This window comes from Cetorhinus maximus, chromosome 5, assembly GCF_964194155.1.
Source record: "Cetorhinus maximus chromosome 5, sCetMax3.hap1.1, whole genome shotgun sequence".
NCBI classification, from domain to species: domain Eukaryota; kingdom Metazoa; phylum Chordata; class Chondrichthyes; order Lamniformes; family Cetorhinidae; genus Cetorhinus; species Cetorhinus maximus.
The window spans coordinates 32,245,070-32,262,958 of NC_135883.1; positions in this window are offsets into that span (position 1 = coordinate 32,245,070).

Below are 17,889 nucleotides of genomic sequence, written 5' to 3' on the forward strand. Positions count from 1 at the left end.
CTGTCAAATAAACCATTTGATGAGGGATGATATGGTGCTGTTTTAATATGTTGGTAATCTGACTTTGTATACATCCATCCATTTAGAATGAGTACCTCTGATCAAGAAAAACATGGTACCTAAGAATGGTCCTACATAATATGTAGTCTAACAGAGGGTTGACCACTCCCATGGATGCTGTGGAGCTGAAACAGGCAACTTCTGTTGCTGCTGACAATAGAGACAATGTTTGACCATGCTTTCAATGTTACTGTCAATGCCTGGGCACCGGACATAGCTTCGTGCAAGCATTTTCATCTTTGATATGCCTGGATGGGCACTGTGAAGCTCTGTCAAGAGTGGTTCTCTTCCTTGTGAAGGGACAACAATTCTTGGTCCCCACAACAAAATTCCATCTTGACAGCTTAATTCTGTTTTTTGGTCATGAAATGGCCTCATCTCTTCAGATGCAGGCGAATTTGGCCACCCTTGCAATACAAGATCTCTGACTTTCGACAAAATTGGATCTCTTCATGCAATTTCACACACAGGCAAACAATCCGAGAAATTCAGTAGTAGTACAACTTCTTGTGGCACGTGAGCATGTGCAATACCATCTGGTAATGGGAGACGATTAAGTGTGTCCACAATTTCAATATGCAAGCTAGGACGGCACATAACAGTATGCTCATATGCATATAATATCAAAGCCGAACATTGTATTCTTGCTGATGCTATTGACGGACTGGCCTTGTCCTCCCTGAATAAACCCATTAATGGGTTATGGTCTGACACAATGGTGAAATGTTGTCCATCCATACTGGTGGAATTTCTTCACTCCGAATACCACTGACAAACCTTCCTTTTCTAGCTGGGAATAGACCTTCACAGCTGTGGATAGTGTTCTCGAGCTGTAGCCAATGGGCCTTTCAGATCCATTTTTCATTCTATGTGATAACACAGCTCCCATACCATGAAGAGGCACATCACCTGTTAATACCAATTCTTTTGATGGGTTGTAGTTGTATCATTAAACACGACAAATGCAACAATTTCTTTACTTTCATAAAGACTTCTTCCTGTTGTGAATTCCATGACCAACAGTGATTCTTTTTTAATAACATGTTCAATGGTGCCAACACAGTTGATAAGTTTGTCAAAAAGAGTGGCTATAGTAGCTGATCATACCCAGGAAAGATTTGAGTTTGGTTACATTGTATGGTGAATATGCATCCTTTATTGCCCGAGCTTTCTTTTCTACCAGATGCAAACCCATGGCATCCACCCTGTGACCCAGGTAAATAACTTCTGGCACTTGAAATGTACTTTTTCCCTTCTACAATCGTATGCCGGCTTCCATGGACCTTCTTAGCACCTCTCCCAGGTTGGCCAGGTGCTCGGTCTCAGCTGACCCTGTGATCAGAACAAAAGACTCTCCATGGTCTTTTGGAAGACTGCACATGCAGACAATACTCCATAGGGTAGGTGAGTGTACTGATAAAGACCCTTGTGTGTGTTAATAGTCAAGTATTCTCTAGATGTGCTATCCAGTTCTATTTGTTGGTAGGCATGGCTCATATCCAATTTTGCATGGGATTTGCCTCCAGCTAAGTCGTCTATCCTTGGAATGGGGTACTTATCTAGCTTGGCTGCCTTGATTACGGTCAATTTATAGTCTCCATAAATGCACATGGTTTGATCTGGCTTAACCACTGGAACTATGGGCGCTGCCCATTCTGAAAATTGGATTGTTTGGATGATGCCTAGCTTTTCTAACCAGCACAGTTCTACATCCACCTTTTGCTTTAACGCATAAGGCATAGGTCTAACCTTAAAGAAACGTGGTGTCGCCTGAGGATCCACATATATTTTTGCTCGCAAGCCTTTTAACTTCCCTAATTTGTCCCGAAAGGCACTGTCAAATTTCCTTAGCAGTTCAGGAACTCCTCCTGTTTTCAGGTGGAGTAGCCCAGACCAACCAAGCTTGATTTTCTGTAACCAGTCTCGGCCCAGAAGACTAGGTCCTTCTCCTGTCACTATGATCACTGGCAGCTGGGCTGCCTGTTGCCAGTAAGACACTGGTATGGTGGCAATGCCCCTTACCTGTATAGATTCTCCAGTGTATGTCTTCACTTGAGCTGTTGTCCGCCCCAGATTTAGTGGCTGGGTACCTTCATTTAGATACTTAAATGTGTGCTCTCCCACCCCTGTGGTTGAGGCTCCTATATCCACCTCCATCATTAGTGGCTTCCCATTAACTTGGATTGTGACAGTAATAGGTTCGGTTTTCACAGCAGTGAAGTTAGATATGGAATAGATGTTGGTATCGGCAGCTTCAGGTTCTGTTTTATTTTTTAATTCAATCATGTTGGTTTTCTTCTTTATGGGCTGTTTTGACTTTGCCCTGCATTGCCTTACTGCGTGAAATTTCTTATGGCAGTAATGGCATTCTGCCTCCTTAAACCTGCAGGTGTCCAGTCCGTGATCATCCCCCACATCTATAACAGATTATCCTTGGAGTCGCTGCTGAAATTTTTTTCCTAGGCCTTTTCATGTTTCTGACAGGAGACATTGCCTCTCACTTCAATGCTGTGTTTCTGGTTTATACACCACGCTCGGCGGTTGGTTCCCGCCCCACCTGAAGAACGGCGCCATGTTGTATGTGTTATAAAGCCTGTGAATCTCTCGCAGCGCTTTCCATGGTGAGGGATATTTCCAGGGCGCGCTTCAAATCGATGTCGACTTCTGAGAGTAAACGGTGCTGAATGGCATCGCCCTGAACTCCGCAAACGAATCAGTCCCGCAGCATCTCATTGAGTGTGTCTCCGAAGTCACAGTGCTCTGTCAACTGCTTCAACTTCGCTACATAGGTTGCGATGGACTCTCCCAGGGCCCTAACTCTGGAATTAAACATAAACCTCTGCCTTATTATGGATGGCTTCAGCTGGAAATGCGTTTTCATGAGGCCCACTAGTTAAAGTACTTAGAATCGGGCACGATTGGGGCCATCAGGCTGTGGATGAGATAAAAACAAAAAACTGTGGATGCTGGAAATCCAAAACAAAAACAGAAATACCTGGAAAAACTCAGCAGGTCTGGCAGCATCGGCGGAGAAGAACAAGGTTGACGTTTTGAGTCCTCATGACCCTTCAACAGAACTAAGTAAAAATAGGAGAGGGGTGAAATATAAGCTGGTTTAAGGTGGTGGGGGGGGTGTGGGGAGAAGTTGGGGGGGGTGGGGGGTGGTTGTAGGGACAAGCAAGCAGTGATAGGAGCAGATAATCAAAAGTTGTCACAGACAAAAGAACAAAGAGGTGTTGAAGGTGGTGATATTATCTAAAAGAATGTGCTAATTAAGAATGGATGGCAGGACACGCAAGGTACAGCTCTAGTGGGGGTGGGGTGAAATAAGACTAAAAGGACATAAAAGGTATAGATTTAAAAATAATGGAAATAAGTGGGAAAAGAAAAATCTATATAAATTATTGGAAAAAACAAAAGGGAGGGGGAAGAAACGGAAAGGGGGTGGGGATGGAGGAGGGAGTTCAAGATCTAAAGTTGTTGAATTCAATATTCAGTCCGGAAGGCTATAAAGTGCCTAGTCGGAAGATGAGGTGCTGTTCCTCCAGTTTGCGTTGAGCTTCAGTGGAACAATGCAGCAAGCCAAGGACAGACACGCGGGCAAGAGAGCAGGGTGGAGTGTTGAAATGGCAAGCGACAGGGAGGTCTGGGTCATTCTTGCGGACAGACCGAAGGTGTTCTGCAAAGCGGTCGCCCAGTCTGCATTTGGTCTCTCCAATGTAGAGGAAACCATTGGGAGTAACGAATGCAGTAGACTAAGTTGGGGGAAATGCAAGTGAAATGCTGCTTCACTTGAAAGGAGTGTTTGGGCCCTTGGACGATGAGGAGAGAGGAAGTGAAAGGGCAGGTGTTGCATCTTCTGCGTTTGCATGGGGAGGTGCCGTAGGTGGGGATTGAGGAGTAGGGGGTGAGATTGTCTGTCTTGTTACCACATACACTCAAAAGGATTGCTTTCTGCTTTTCTTCCGCGGTAACTTCATTTGCTATGAAATAAACACCAAGGTGCTCTACATACAGGCTCCAGTCTTCCATAGTAGCATCGTAAGGATCGATTCTGCCAAAGAGTGGCATGGCTGGTGAGTATTCTTTTCTTTTCTCTTAAGATTCGATGTACTCATGTTAACAATGCAAGGTGCAGTGTCGGAGTTATATTTTATCCTCGTCGCCAAATGCAATGACTTGACAGAGCAGACAGGTTTCAACAAGAAACAGATAAACTTTATTACAGAGAACTTTTCAGATGCTACATGCTTGAACCAAGCCCTCAACAAGAAGGCCCACCGCCTGGATTACCCGTGCTTAGTGCTCATTGGTCGAAGCCTCCAAGAACATAATTTGACCCCTAATAGACAGCAGGTGAGGCTATACCTTCAGTAACTACACCCGCCTCCCCCAGTCCCCTCTCTCTACCCCCATTCCTTCTCTCTCCCTTTCAGCATCCACCTCTCTCGCCCCCCAGCCCCCTCTATCTCCACCAGTTCACCCTCCCCAGCCCTCCTTCCTCTCACTCTACCCCCAGCCCCCCCTCACTCTCCCCCCCCCCCAGCCCCCATCTCTCTCGGTCTCCCTCACCCCCTTCCTCCTGATCTCCCCTCCATCCCCCCTCCCTGTCACTCACCCCCCAGCCCCTCTCACTCTCCACCCTAGTGTTCTGCCTCTCCTAGCCCCACATATCTCCCAGCCTCATGCTTTTCCCAGCACTCTGCCTCCCTTTCTCTCTGCTTCCCTTTCTCTGCCTCCCTCTCCTTGCCTCCCTTTCTCTGCCTCTCTGTCTCCGCCTCACTATCTTTGCCTGTCTCTCTCTCTTTCTCCCTCTCTCTCTCTCTGCCTCTGCTTCTATCTCTGCCGCTCTCTCTTCCTCTCTCTCTGCTTTTCTCTCTGCCGCTCTCTCTCTCTCTCTCTCCTCTCTGCTTCCCTCTTTGCCTCTCTCTCTCTCTCTGCCCCCCTTTGTGGGTAAGAGGAGTGGGGAATAGGGGGAGTGGGGGTCAGGTCGTCAATGGGGGTACAGTTGGGAAGGTTGGAGCATGTCAAGGGTTTGGTGGGTACATTTCCGTGACACCAGAAATTGAGAGGTGGACATGAGCCTGGCCTATAATAATCACTGGTAACTGCACTTAAACCACACTTCAGGGACTCAGTTAAATTTCCAACAACTGCAGGGACTTATACATTTCTATCTGTGAGTGCTTAAACAGCCCTAAGGTACTTGTTATGAGCACAGTTGAAGCTAGCTAAGAGCTGATTCAGCATCATTCCATGTCATTTGAACACCAATGATGTCAGCTGAGTGCTTACAGGCAAGTAAATGTTCACAATTGATGTGGTTTGAGTGCTGTATGAATTATTTTCAGGTCAGTGACTTCATTTGATCACTTTCAGATGTATAATGATGACTGGAACATCGCTTTGGAACATAGAGCATTGTCCCCGAACGCAAGTTAACACTGTTGCGCACAGAATTCTGTCAAAGTTTTCAGGTAGGGCTTTCCCTAGCAGTGATGCCCAGGAGAATGATCTTCTACTTTGGGGCATTATCAGATAATGCAGGAGGTTGGAAAACCTGTTCATTAAACAACAGTTCAACCCTAAGTGATTTCAGGTCTGCCTTAGACTAGAACCCCACATGGGAATAACGAACAGTGATTTTAAAACGTATGGGTTAGCAGTGAAACCTCACAATCAAGCACAAGACACCACACTATCCACAAGCAATCTCGTGGGAGATCAGTAAATAATATAATGAAAGAAAATGTAAAAAGACCAATCAATGTAAGTGTATAACACACTATAATATGAGTCATGAGGCATATTAGCCCCAGTTTTAATCCTTACTCAGGGTGGTGGGGCAGGGGATTTAACTCATGATGGGGTAGAAACTGCTGTATTCTGCCTCCATCTGGGTTTTCAGGAGCGTCGAAGTTTCTCATAAATATTGAAATGTTGGGGTCCGTTGGCGTAATTTGGACTCCAATATAATTTTTACTGTGAGTTGGATGAATTACACAAACACAGCAAGCCACCGGCAGGGGTCCAGGTGAGCAGTAATGCCGAAATAGAACTGGACCATTGCTCCAGGCCCAACAAGGGCACTCTGGAGATACTGCTCTTGGCTTCCCTCTCACCAACTGTGATCAGCCCAGAACACTCCTTTGCCTGACTTACACTGCTGAGGTCCATATCTTTCAGTCACTGCTGATTTCCAGCTCCCACCTGCTGGTGGTGAACGCTGATTTTCTTTCAGATTTGTTCATGGGATGTGGCATCGCTGGCTAGGCCAGCATTTATTGCCTATCCCAAATTGAGAAAGCAGCGGTAAGCTACCTTCTTGAACCACTGCAGCCCATGTGGTGTAGGTACACCGACAGTGCTCTTAGGAAGGGAGTTCCAGGATTTTGACCCAGCAACAGTGAAGGAACGGTGATATATTTCCAAGTCAGGATAGTCAGAGGCTTGGAGGGGAACTTCAAGGTGGAAGTGTCCCCATCTATCTGCTGCCCTTGTCCTTCTAGATGGCAGAGGTCGCGGGTTTGGAAGGTGCTGTCCTTAGAGCCTTGGTGAGTTGTTGCAGTGCGTCTTGTAGATGGTACACACTGCTGCCATTGGCATCGGTGGGGGAGGGAATGAATGTTTAGGGTGGTGGGCGCTATGCCAGTCAAGCTTCTTGAGAGTGGCTGGAGCTGCACTCATCCAGGCTAGTGGGGAGTATTCCATCACAATCCTGATATGTGCCTTGTAGATGGTGGACAGGCTTTGGGGAATCAGGTGGTGAATTACCCTATGCAGAATTCCCAGCCTCCGAGCTGCTCTTGTAGCCACAGTATTTAAATGGCTAGTCCAGTTCAGTTTCTGGTCAATGGTAACTGCAAGGATGTTGATAGTAGGGGTTTTACTGATGGCAATGCCATTGAATGTCAAGGGGGAGGAGATAGTTAGATTCTCTCTTGCTGGCATCAGACAGGAGTCAGTCCGGAAGAACCGGGTCTCTCAGTTTCTTGAAAATGGATCACTGATATTCCCAACCCCTGAATTCCCTCCCTGTGCCAGCCTCTGAGGATGCCATAGCATTGAGATGCATGGGCAGCCTACCCCACTCCGTAACATTCAGGCTGTTCTTACCATAGCTCTCTGCACTGTTTCTTTCCACAGGCTGATTAACACCACAACCACAGTGTGCGTCACCCAACCTCAACAGACCAAAATTAAAGCCATTACAGTAAGCTGTATATAAAAATGTGTTTAAAAAAATACATACAGAGATTTCAAGCATGTTCTGTAATCCATGGGCCTATAGAGCTCATTGGATAACTCCCCCAATTGCTTATGGTTAAAGGCATCATCCGATATGATGCAGTGTAATGCAACTCAGATGGTCCATGTGCTGAGTTAGCTTTCCTGACTCTAGGTACTAACATTTACTTTAGTGCCACTGGGCAGGTGGGGTGGGGTCAGGGGGAACGGTAAACATCTGTGAGAGATATGGAGCCCCTAAAAACGCTCCTTCGGTGAAAACATGTTTGCCGGTTATGTCCTGGGGGTTGGAGGCTAAAATTCATTGATTGCGAATTTCCTCTGAACTGCCCTAGAAAACTGCGCCACATTGAGTGAAGTAATAGCAGCAAAGGGGACACAGCTCCAACGACCTTCCCAAAGGTTGTCCAGGCTCAATCAAGGAGAGTCAATAACTGTCCAAAGTACCCAAAAGCTGCTGACAACTTACAAAACACATTCCTGCTCAGAAAATAAGAAAACTGGCAAAGAAAAATGTAAGTATGTGCAAACCCATTTAATTCCTATCTATGGTGACTATCACGTAACTTTGGCTTCTACAGCATGGGTGTGGATATATTCAGCCGTGGCAACAGCAGAAACACAAACATTGTTGGTAAGAGTCTGCTCTGTAATAAACTCCAGCCACTGGAGCTATTTAAACTTTTGCTAGCTTTCATAAATGAATGTGTCAAGTTCCCAGCTTCCCACTTCACCATCCACGTGGCACAGCAGGCAACAGCAAACTAAAATCTGCTACATATTTTACCTCAAGGTGCAGCTCAAATGTGATATTATTACATGTAGAGATTTGCATGAAGTTATCAGTGATAGCGCTATGCACTGTTTGAACTTAGGAGTTTTAGCACTGTGTGTGATCGAAGTGTTAGCACAGTGCACTGTCCGTGATCGGGAGTGTTAGCACTGTGCGCTGTCTGTGATCGGGGGTGTTAGCACTGTGCGCTGTCTGTGATCGGTAGTTTAGCTCTGTGCACCATCGATAATCAGGACTGTTAGCACTGTGCACTGTGTGTGATCAGAAGTGTAGGGCTATGCACTGTCCGTGATCAGGAGTTTTAGCTCCGTGCACTGTCCGTGATGAGGAGTGTTAGCACCGTGCACTGTCCATGATGAGGAGTGTTAGCACTGTGCACTGTCCATGATGAGGAGCGTTAGCACCGTGCACTGTCCATGATGAGGAGTGTTAGCACCGTGCACTGTCCATGATGAGGAGTGTTAGCACCCTGCACTGTCCATGATGAGGAGTGTTAGCACTGTGCACTGTCTGTGATCGGAAGTGTTAGCACTATGCAATGTGTGTAATCGAGAATGTTAGCACTGTGCACTGTGCCTGATCAGGAATTTTAGCACCGTGCACGGTCTGTGATCGGGAGGTCTAGCAATGTGCAGTGTATGTAGTCGGGATGTTAGCACTGTACACCGTGTCTGATCAGGAGTTTTAGCAGAGTGCACTGTCTGTGATTGGGGGTGTTAGCAATGTGCAGTGTGTGTGATCAGAATTGTTAGCACTGTGCACCATCTGTGATCAATTGTTTTAGCACTGTGCGTGATCAGGTAGCGCTGTGCACTGTCTGATTGGGAGCTTTAACACTGTGCACTGTCTGCGATCAGGAGTGTTAGCACTGTGCACCGTCTCTGATCGGGAGTGTTAGCACAGTGAACTGTCTGATCGAGAGTTTTGGCAATGTGCACTGTCTGTGGTCGGGTGCGTTAGCACTGTGCAAGGTCTGTGATCGGGGGTTTTAGCATCACGCATTGTCAGTGATCAGTTATGTTAGCACTGTGTATGTTCTGTGATCAGAGGTTTTAGTACCATGCACAGTCAGTGATCGGGAGTGTTAGCACTGTGCACTGTCGTGATTGGAAGCGTGAGCGCTTTGCACTGTCTGTGATTGGGGTCGTTAGCACTGTGCACCGTCTGTGATCAGCAGTTTTTGCGTGTGCACTGTGTCTGATCAGGATTTTTAGCACAGTGCACGGTTGTGATCACTAGTGTTAGCACTGTGCACCGTCTGTGATTGGGAGTTTTTGCACTGTGCAGTGTGTGCAATCGGATGTGTTAGCACTGTGCACTGTCTGTGATCAAGGCTTTTAGCACGGTGCACTGCTAGTGATCGGGTGTGTTAGCACTGTACACTGTCTGTGATCAGGAATGTTTGTACAGTGCACTGTGTGTGATCGGGAGTGTTAGCACTGTGCACCACCTGTGATCGGGAGTTTTTGCACTGTGCACTGTGCCTGACCAGGAATTTTAGCATCGTGCATGGTCTGTGATCACGAGTGTTAACACTGTGCACTGTCTGTGATCGGATGTATTAGCACTGTGCACTGTGCCTGAACACGAGTGTTAGCACTGTGCACAGTCAGTGATTGGGAGTTTTAGCACTGTGCACAGTGATTGGGAGTGTTAGCACTGTGCACCTTCTGTGATCGGGGGTTTCAGCAATGTGCAGTGTGTGTATTCGGGAGTGATAGCGTAGCACACTGCCTGTGATGGGAAGAGTTAGCACCGTGCACTGCCAGTGATCAGGAGTGTGCACTGACAGTGATTGGGAGTGTTAGCACTGTGCATTGTCTGTGATCGGATGTGTTAGCACTGTGCACTGTGCCTGATCAGGAGTTTTAGCACAGTACACGCTCTGTGATCATAAGACCATAAGACATAGGAGCAGAAATTAGGCCATTCGGCCCATCGAGTCTGCTCCGCCATTCAATCATGGCTGATAAGTTTCTCAACCCCATTCTCCTGCCTTCTCCCCGTAACCTTTGATCCCCTTACCAATCAAGAACCTATCTATCTTGGTCTTAAATACACTCAATGACCTGGCCTCCACAGCTTTCTGTGGCAATGAATTCCATAGATTCACCACTCTCTGGCTAAAGAAGTTTCTCCTTATCTCTGTTCTAAAAGGTCTTCCCTTTACTCTGAGGCTGTGCCCTTAGGTCCTAGTCTCTCGTATTAATGGAAACATCTTCCCCACGTCCACTCTATCCAGGCCTCTCAGTATTCTGTAAGTTTCAATCAGATCGCCCCTCATCCTTCTAAACTCCATCGAGTATAGACCCAGAGTCCTCAAACGTTCCTCATATGTTAAGCCTTTCATTCCTGAGATCGTTCTCGTGAACGTCCTCTGGACCCTCTCCTGGGCCAGCACATTCTTCCTGAGATACGGGGCCCAAAATTGCTCACAATATTCTAAATGTGGTCTGACCAGAGCCTTATAAAGCCTCAGCAGTACATCCCTGCTTTTATATTCTAGTCCTCTCGAAATAAATGCCAACATTGCATTTGCCTTCCTAACTAACGACTCAACCTGCAAGTTAACCTTAGAGAATCCTGGACTAGGACTCCCAAGTCCCTTTGCACTCCAGACTTCTGAATTCTCTTCCCATTTAGAAAATAGTCTATGCCTCTATTCTTCCTACCAAAGTGCATGACCTCACACTTCCCCACGTTGTATTCCATCTGCCACTTCTTTGCCCATTCTCCTAACCTGTCCAAATCCTTCTGCAGCCTCCCCGCCTCCTCAATACTACCTGTCCCTCCACCTATCTTTGTATCATCTGCAAACTTAGCCAGGATGCCCTCAGTTCCTTCATCGAGATCATTAATGTATAAAGTGAAAAGTTGTGGTCCCAACACTGACCCCTGCGGAACTCCACTAGTCACCGGCCGCCATCCTGAGAAGGACCCCCTTATCCCCACTCTCTGCCTCCTGCTAGACAGCCAATCTTCTATCCATGCTAGTACCTTGCCTCTAACACCATGGGCTCTTATCTTACTGAGCAGCCTCCTGTGCGGCACCTTGTCAAAGGCCTTCTGGAAGTCCAAGTAGATCCATTGGCTCTCCTTTGTCTAACCTACTCGTTACCTCCTCAAAGAATTCTAACAGATTTGTCAGGAATGACTTCCCCTTGATGAAACCATGCTGATTTTGCCTGATTTTACCATGCACTTCCAAGTATTCTGAAATCTCATCCTTAATAATGGACTCTAAAATCTTACCAACGACTGAGGTCAGGCAAATCGGCCTGTAATTTCCCGTCTTTTGCCTCACTCCCTTCATAAACAGGGGGGTTACATTAGCGATTTTCCAGTCCTCTGGGACCCTCCCTGACTCCAGTGATTCTGAAAGATCACCACTAATGCCTCCACTATCTCTTCAGCTATCTCCTTCAGAACTCTGGGGTGTAATTCATCTGGCCCAGGTGATTTATCCACCTTCAGTCCTTTCAGTTTTCCTATCACCTTCTCCTTGGTAATGGCCACCATACTCACCTCTGCCCCCTGACTCTCTTGAACTTTGGGGATGTCACTCGTGTCTTCCACTGTGAAGACTGACGCAAAGTACCTATTCAGTTCCTCTGCCATTTCTTTGTTCCCCACTACTACTTCTCCAGCGTCATTTTCCAGTGGCCCAATGTCCACTTTTGCCTCTCTCTTACCCTTTATATATGTAAAAAACCTCTTGCAATCTTCTTTTATATTACTGGCTAGTTTACCCTCATACTTAATCTTCTCCCTCCTTATTTCTTTTTTAGTTGTCCTCTGTTGGTCTGTGTAGGCTCCCAATCCCCTGGTTTCCCACTGCTCTTCGCCGCATTTTATGCTTTCTCTTTAGCTTTTTTAAGTCACTGACTTCCCTTGTCAGCCATGGTTGTCTCGTCCTCCCTTTAGTATGCCTCTTCTTCCTAGGGATGAAGTTTTTCTTTGTCTCCCAAATTACTCCCAGAAACTCCTGCCATTGCTGTTCCACTGTCTTTCCTGCTAGGCTCATCTCCCAGTCAATTCTGGCCAGCTCCTCCCTCATGCCTCTGTAGTTGCATCACTAAATCTAGAATTGCCTGTTCCCTAGTGGGTTCCACCACAAGCTGCTCCAAAAAGCCATCTCGTAGACATTCCATAAATTGCTTTTCTTGGGATCCACTACCAACCTGATTTTCCTAGTCTACCTGCATATTGAAATCCCCCATGATCACTGTAACCTTGCTTTTCTTACACACCTTTTCTATCTCCTGGTGTATCTTGTGCCCCACATCCTGACTACTGTTCGGAGGCCTGTACATAACTCCCATTATGGTTTTTTTACCTTTGCGGTTCCTCAACTCTACCCACACAGATTCTATATCATCTGACCCTATGTCATTTCTTGCTATCGATTTAATTTCATTCCTTACTAACAAAGCAACCCCACCCCCTCTGCCAACCTGCCTATCTTTTCGATAGGATGTATATCCTTGGATATTTAGTTCCCAGTCCTGATCCCCTTGCAGCCATGTCTCCGTGATGCCCACCACATCATACCTGCCAATTTCAATCTGCGCCACAAGCTCATTTACCTTATTTCGTATACTGCGTGCATTCAGATACAACACCTTCAGTCCTGTATTTCCCATCCCCTTTCTCATTGTCGTCCCTTTATCTGATGTGCTTGAAGTTAGATTCCTAGCCCTTTCCAAACACTCTGTCCTATTTTGTGTTCTGGAGACTTTAATAGCCTCTCCTGGGCTCTCCTTTCTTTTCAGTTTTTTCATAATTTTCCATGAAGTTGAATCCACCCCCCACACGCTAACCTGCTGCTTTGTTTCCCATTAGTCATATTTCTTGGAGTTTTACCCTTCCCTCCCCCCTCACTTTCTAGTTTAAAGTCCTGTTGACCACCCTATTTACCCTTTTCGCTAGAACATTGTTCCCAGATCGGTTCAGGTGGAGACTGTCCCAACGGTACAGATCCCTCCTGTTCCAATACTGATGCCAGTGCCCCATGAAATGGAACCCCTCTTTCCCACACCACTCCTTTAGCCACGTGTTTACTTCCCTTATTCTTGCGTCGCTATGCCAATTTGCACGTGGCTCGGGTAGTAATCCGGAGATTATAACCTTTGAGGACCTGTTCTTTAATTTAGTTCCAAGTTCCTGATAATCCCCAAACAGGTCCTCTTTCCTAGTCTTACCTATATTATTTGTCCCGACATGGACCACAACAACTGGATCCTCCCCCTCCCTCTCCAATATCCTTTCAAGCCGGTTAGAGATGTCCCTCACCCTGACACCGGGCAGGCAACATACCATGCGGTACTCTCGCTCCTGCTTACAAAGGATGCTATCAATTTCCCTAATTATAGAATCCCCTACAACTACCACTTGTCTTTTTGCTCCCCCCTCTTGAATGGCCTCCTGTGCCACAGTGCTGTGGTCAGCTGGCTCATCCTCCCTACAGCCCTCTTCCTCATCCACACACGGAGCAAGTACCTCGTACTTGTTGGACAAGGTCAAGAGCTGAGGCTCCTCTGTTCCTGAACACTGGATCCCTCTACCTGCCTCACTTGCAGTCACACCCTGCTGACCCTGACCACTGACCGAACTCGAGGTACTTAATCTACCGGGTGTGACCACCTCCTGATACAAAGCATTCAGATAACTCTCCGCCTCCCTGATGTGCCGCAGCATCCGGAGCTCGGACTCCAGCTCGTCAGTTCTGAGCTGGAGTTCCTCCAGCAACCAACACTTGCTGCAGATGTGGTCACTGCGGCTCGCAATGGGATCTGCCAGCTCCCACATCGTTCAGCTACAGCACATCACCTGCCCAGCCATCTCGACTTAGATACTTAATTTATTAATTAGCTATGCAGTGCTTTTTTAATCAAATTTGGTGCAGATTTCCTACCAACCAATCAGGTCACAGCTTTCCTGTGATGTCACTTTTTCAGTTTTGGCTTAGGTTACTCTGTGCCCCAAGGTCACCGCTCCGGTGCTCCTCCCTCCGAGCCTGCTCCCTAGAGACAAGGCCGCGATTCTCCGAGGTAAGCTAGATTTGTACTCACTGCTCCGGTGCTCCTCCCTCCGAGTCTGCTCCCAGGATTTACTCACCAATCAGCTGCTTTTTCTTTAAAATCCACTTTCAGAAGAGTGTCCCTCGCACGTCTGGTGGCACTGCCTCTTCCTCTCTCTCTCTTTTAGGTTTGAGGAGGAGGGAGGGATGGAAACACTACAGCAATGTAATGTTTGGGGCTAATCCGTTCTTTGACAGTGGGTCCTCCTCGATTCCCTCCTGAGTCGTGGTGACTGCGATAACTTCTCCCAGAATATTTTTTTTTTTTGCTTCAGTCACTTCTCACCAGCGCCCTCTGTCAGATGCCCTTCCTCCTGTTGAGTGCAAGAGTCCTTCTCCTCGATTCCCTCCTGAGTCATGGTGACTGCGATGACTTCTCTCAGAATGCTTCAGCCACTTCTCACCAGCGCCCTCTTTCGTATGCCCTTCCTCCTGTTAAGTGCAAGAGTCCTTCTCCTCGATTCCCTCCTGAGTCGTGGTGACTGCGATGACTTCTCCCAGAATGCTTCAGCCACTTCTCACCAGCGCCCTCTGTTGGATCTATTGATCCCTCTGTTGATCGGTAGTATTATCACTGTGCACTGTGTCTGATCAGGAATGTTTGCACAGTGCACTGTCTGTGACTGGGAGTGTTCGCGCTATGCAGTGTGTGTGATCAGGAGTGTTAGCGCTGCGCATTGTCTGATCGGGAGCGTTAGCACTGTGCACTGTCTCTGATCGGGAGCGTTAGCACCATGCTCTGTCAGTGATCAGGAGTGTTAGCACTGTGCTCTGTCAGTGATCAGGAGTGTTAGCACTGTGCTCTGTCAGTGATCAGGAGTGTTAGCACTGTGCTCTGTCAGTGATCAGGAGTGTTAGCACTGTGCTCTGTCAAAGATCAGGAGTGTTAGCACTGTGCTCTGTCAGTGATCAGGAGTGTTAGCACTGTGCTCTGTCAGTGATCAGGAGTTTTAGCATCATGCTCTGTCAGTGATCAGGAGTGTTAGCACTGTGCTCTGTCAGTGATCAGGAGTGTTAGCACTGAGTATTGTCTGTGATCGGGAGTTTTAGCATCATGCTCTGTCAGTGATCAGGAGTGTTAGCACTATGCACTGTCTGTGGTCAGGAGCATTAGCACTGTGCAATGTGTATAATTGGGAATGTTAGCACTGTGCACTGTCAGTCATTAGGAGTGTTAGCGCTGTGCAGCATCTGTGATTGGGAGATTTTGCACTGTGCACTGTGTCTGATCAGGAATTTTAGCACCGTGCACAGTTTGTGATCACGAGTGTTAACATTGTGCACTGTCTGTGATTGGGAGTTCTAGCAATATGCAGTGTGTGTAATCGGGAGTGTTAGCACTGTGCAATATCTGAGATCAAGACTTTTAGCACAGGGCACTGTCAATGATCGGGAGTGTTGGTACTGTGCACTGTGTGTGATCGGGTGTTTTCGCGCTGTGCACTGGCAATCATTGGGAGTTTTCGCACAGTGTAGTGTGTGTGATCGGGAGTGTTAGCACTGTGCACTGTGTGTGATCGGGAGTGTTAGCACTGTGCACTGTGTGTGATCGGGAGTGTTAGCACTGTGCACTGTGTGTGATCGGGAGTGTTAGCACTGTGCACTGTGTGTGTTCATGAGTGCTCGCGCTGTGCACTGTCAGTCATCAGATGCTTTAACGCTGTGCACTGTGTGTGATCGGGAATGTTAACACAGTGCACCGCCTGTAATCAGGGGTGTTAGCACTGTGCACTGTCTGTGATTAGAAATGTTAGCACTGTACACTGTGTGTCATCGGAAGTCTTAGAACTGTGCACTGTCAGTCACCGGGAGTTTTAGCGCTGTGCACTTCCGTGATCTGGAGTGTTAGATCTGTGCACTGTCAGTGATTGCGAGTGTTAGTGCTGTGCACTGTCAGGGTCGTCAGGAGTTTTAGCGCTATGCACGGTGAATGATCGGGACTGTTAGAACTGTACAATGTCCGTGATGGGGAACGTTAGCACTGTGCACATGTGTGATCAGTAGTGTTAGTATTCGAACCGTCTGTGATCAAGAGTGTTATCACCGTGCACTGTGAATGATCATGGGTGTTAGCACTGTGCATTTGAGGAATCAGGAGTGTTAACATCGTGTAGTGCCTGCGATCAGGAGCACTGTGCACATGTGTGATCAGTAGTGTTAGCACTGTGCACTGTCTGTGTTCGGGAGTATTAGCTCTGTGTACTATGTGTTATCCGGTATGTTTACATAGTACAATGCCTGTGATCCGAAGTGTTAAGACAATGCACCGTCTGTGATCGGGAGTACTAAAGCCGTGCACCGTCTGTGATCGGCAGTGTTAGTACTGTTCACTGACAGTCATCGGGAGCTTTGGCACCGTGAACTGTCAGCACTGTGCACTTGAGTGTTAGCACTGTGCACTGTCTGAGATCAGGAGAGTCAGCGCACTGTCTGTGATGGGGAGTGTTATCACTGTGCACTGTCTATGATTGGGAGTTTTAGCAATGTGCACTGTATGTGATCAGGAGTGTTAGCACTGTGCACTGTCTGTAACCAGGAATGTTTGCACTGTGCACTGCCAGTGAGTGGTAGTTTTTGCACTGTGCACTGTGTATGATCATGAATGCTGGCATTGTGCACCGCCAGTGATCAGGAGTGTTAGCACTATGCACTGTCCCTGATTGAGAGTGTTAGCACTATGCACTGTCTGTGTTCATAACTGTTAGCACTGTGCACTGTCAGTGATCCGGAGTGTTAGTACCATGCACTGTCTGTGATCAGGGGTGTTAGCACTGTGCGCTGTGTGTGATTGGGAGCGTTGACACTGTACACCATCTGTGATTGGGAGTTTTTATACTGTGCACTGTGTCTGATCAGGAATTTTAGCATCGTGCATGGTCTGTGATCATGAGTGTTAGCACTGTGCACTGTCTTTGATCGGGAGTTCTAGTAATGTGCAGTGTGTGTAATCAGGAGTGTTAGCACTGTGCACTGTCTGTGATCAAGACTTTTAACATTGGCAGGTATGATGTGGTGGGCATCACGGAGACATGGCTGCAAGGGGATCAGGACTGGGAACTAAATATCCAAGGATATACATCCTATGGAAAAGATAGGCAGGTTGGCAGAGGGTGTGGGGTTGCTTTGTTCGTAAGAAATGAAATTAAATCAATAGCAAGAAATGACGTAGGGTCAGATAATGTAGAATCTGTGTAGGTAGAGTTGAGGAACCGCAAAGGTGAAAAAACCATAATGGGAGTTATGTACAGGCCACCGAACAGTAGTCAGGATGTGGGGCACAAGATACACCAGGAGATAGAAAAGGTGTGTAAGAAAGGCAAGGTTACAGTGATCATGGGGGATTTCAATATGCAGGTAGACTGGGAAAATCAGGTTGGTAGTAGATCCCAAGAAAAGGAATTTGTGGAATGTCTACGAGATGGCTTTTTGGAGCAGCTTGTGGTGGAGCCCACTAGGGAACAGGCAAATCTAGATTTAGTGATGTGTAATGAGGCAGATTTGATAAGGGAGCTTAAGGTGAAGGAACCCTTAGGAGGAAGTGACCATAATATGATAGAATTTACCCTGCAATTTGAGAGGAAAAAGCTGGAATCAGATGTAACGGTATTACAGTTGAATAAAGGCAACTACAGAGGCATGAGGGAGGAGCTGGCCAGAATTGACTGGCAGATGAGCCTAGCAGGAAAGACAGTGGAACAGCAATGGCAGG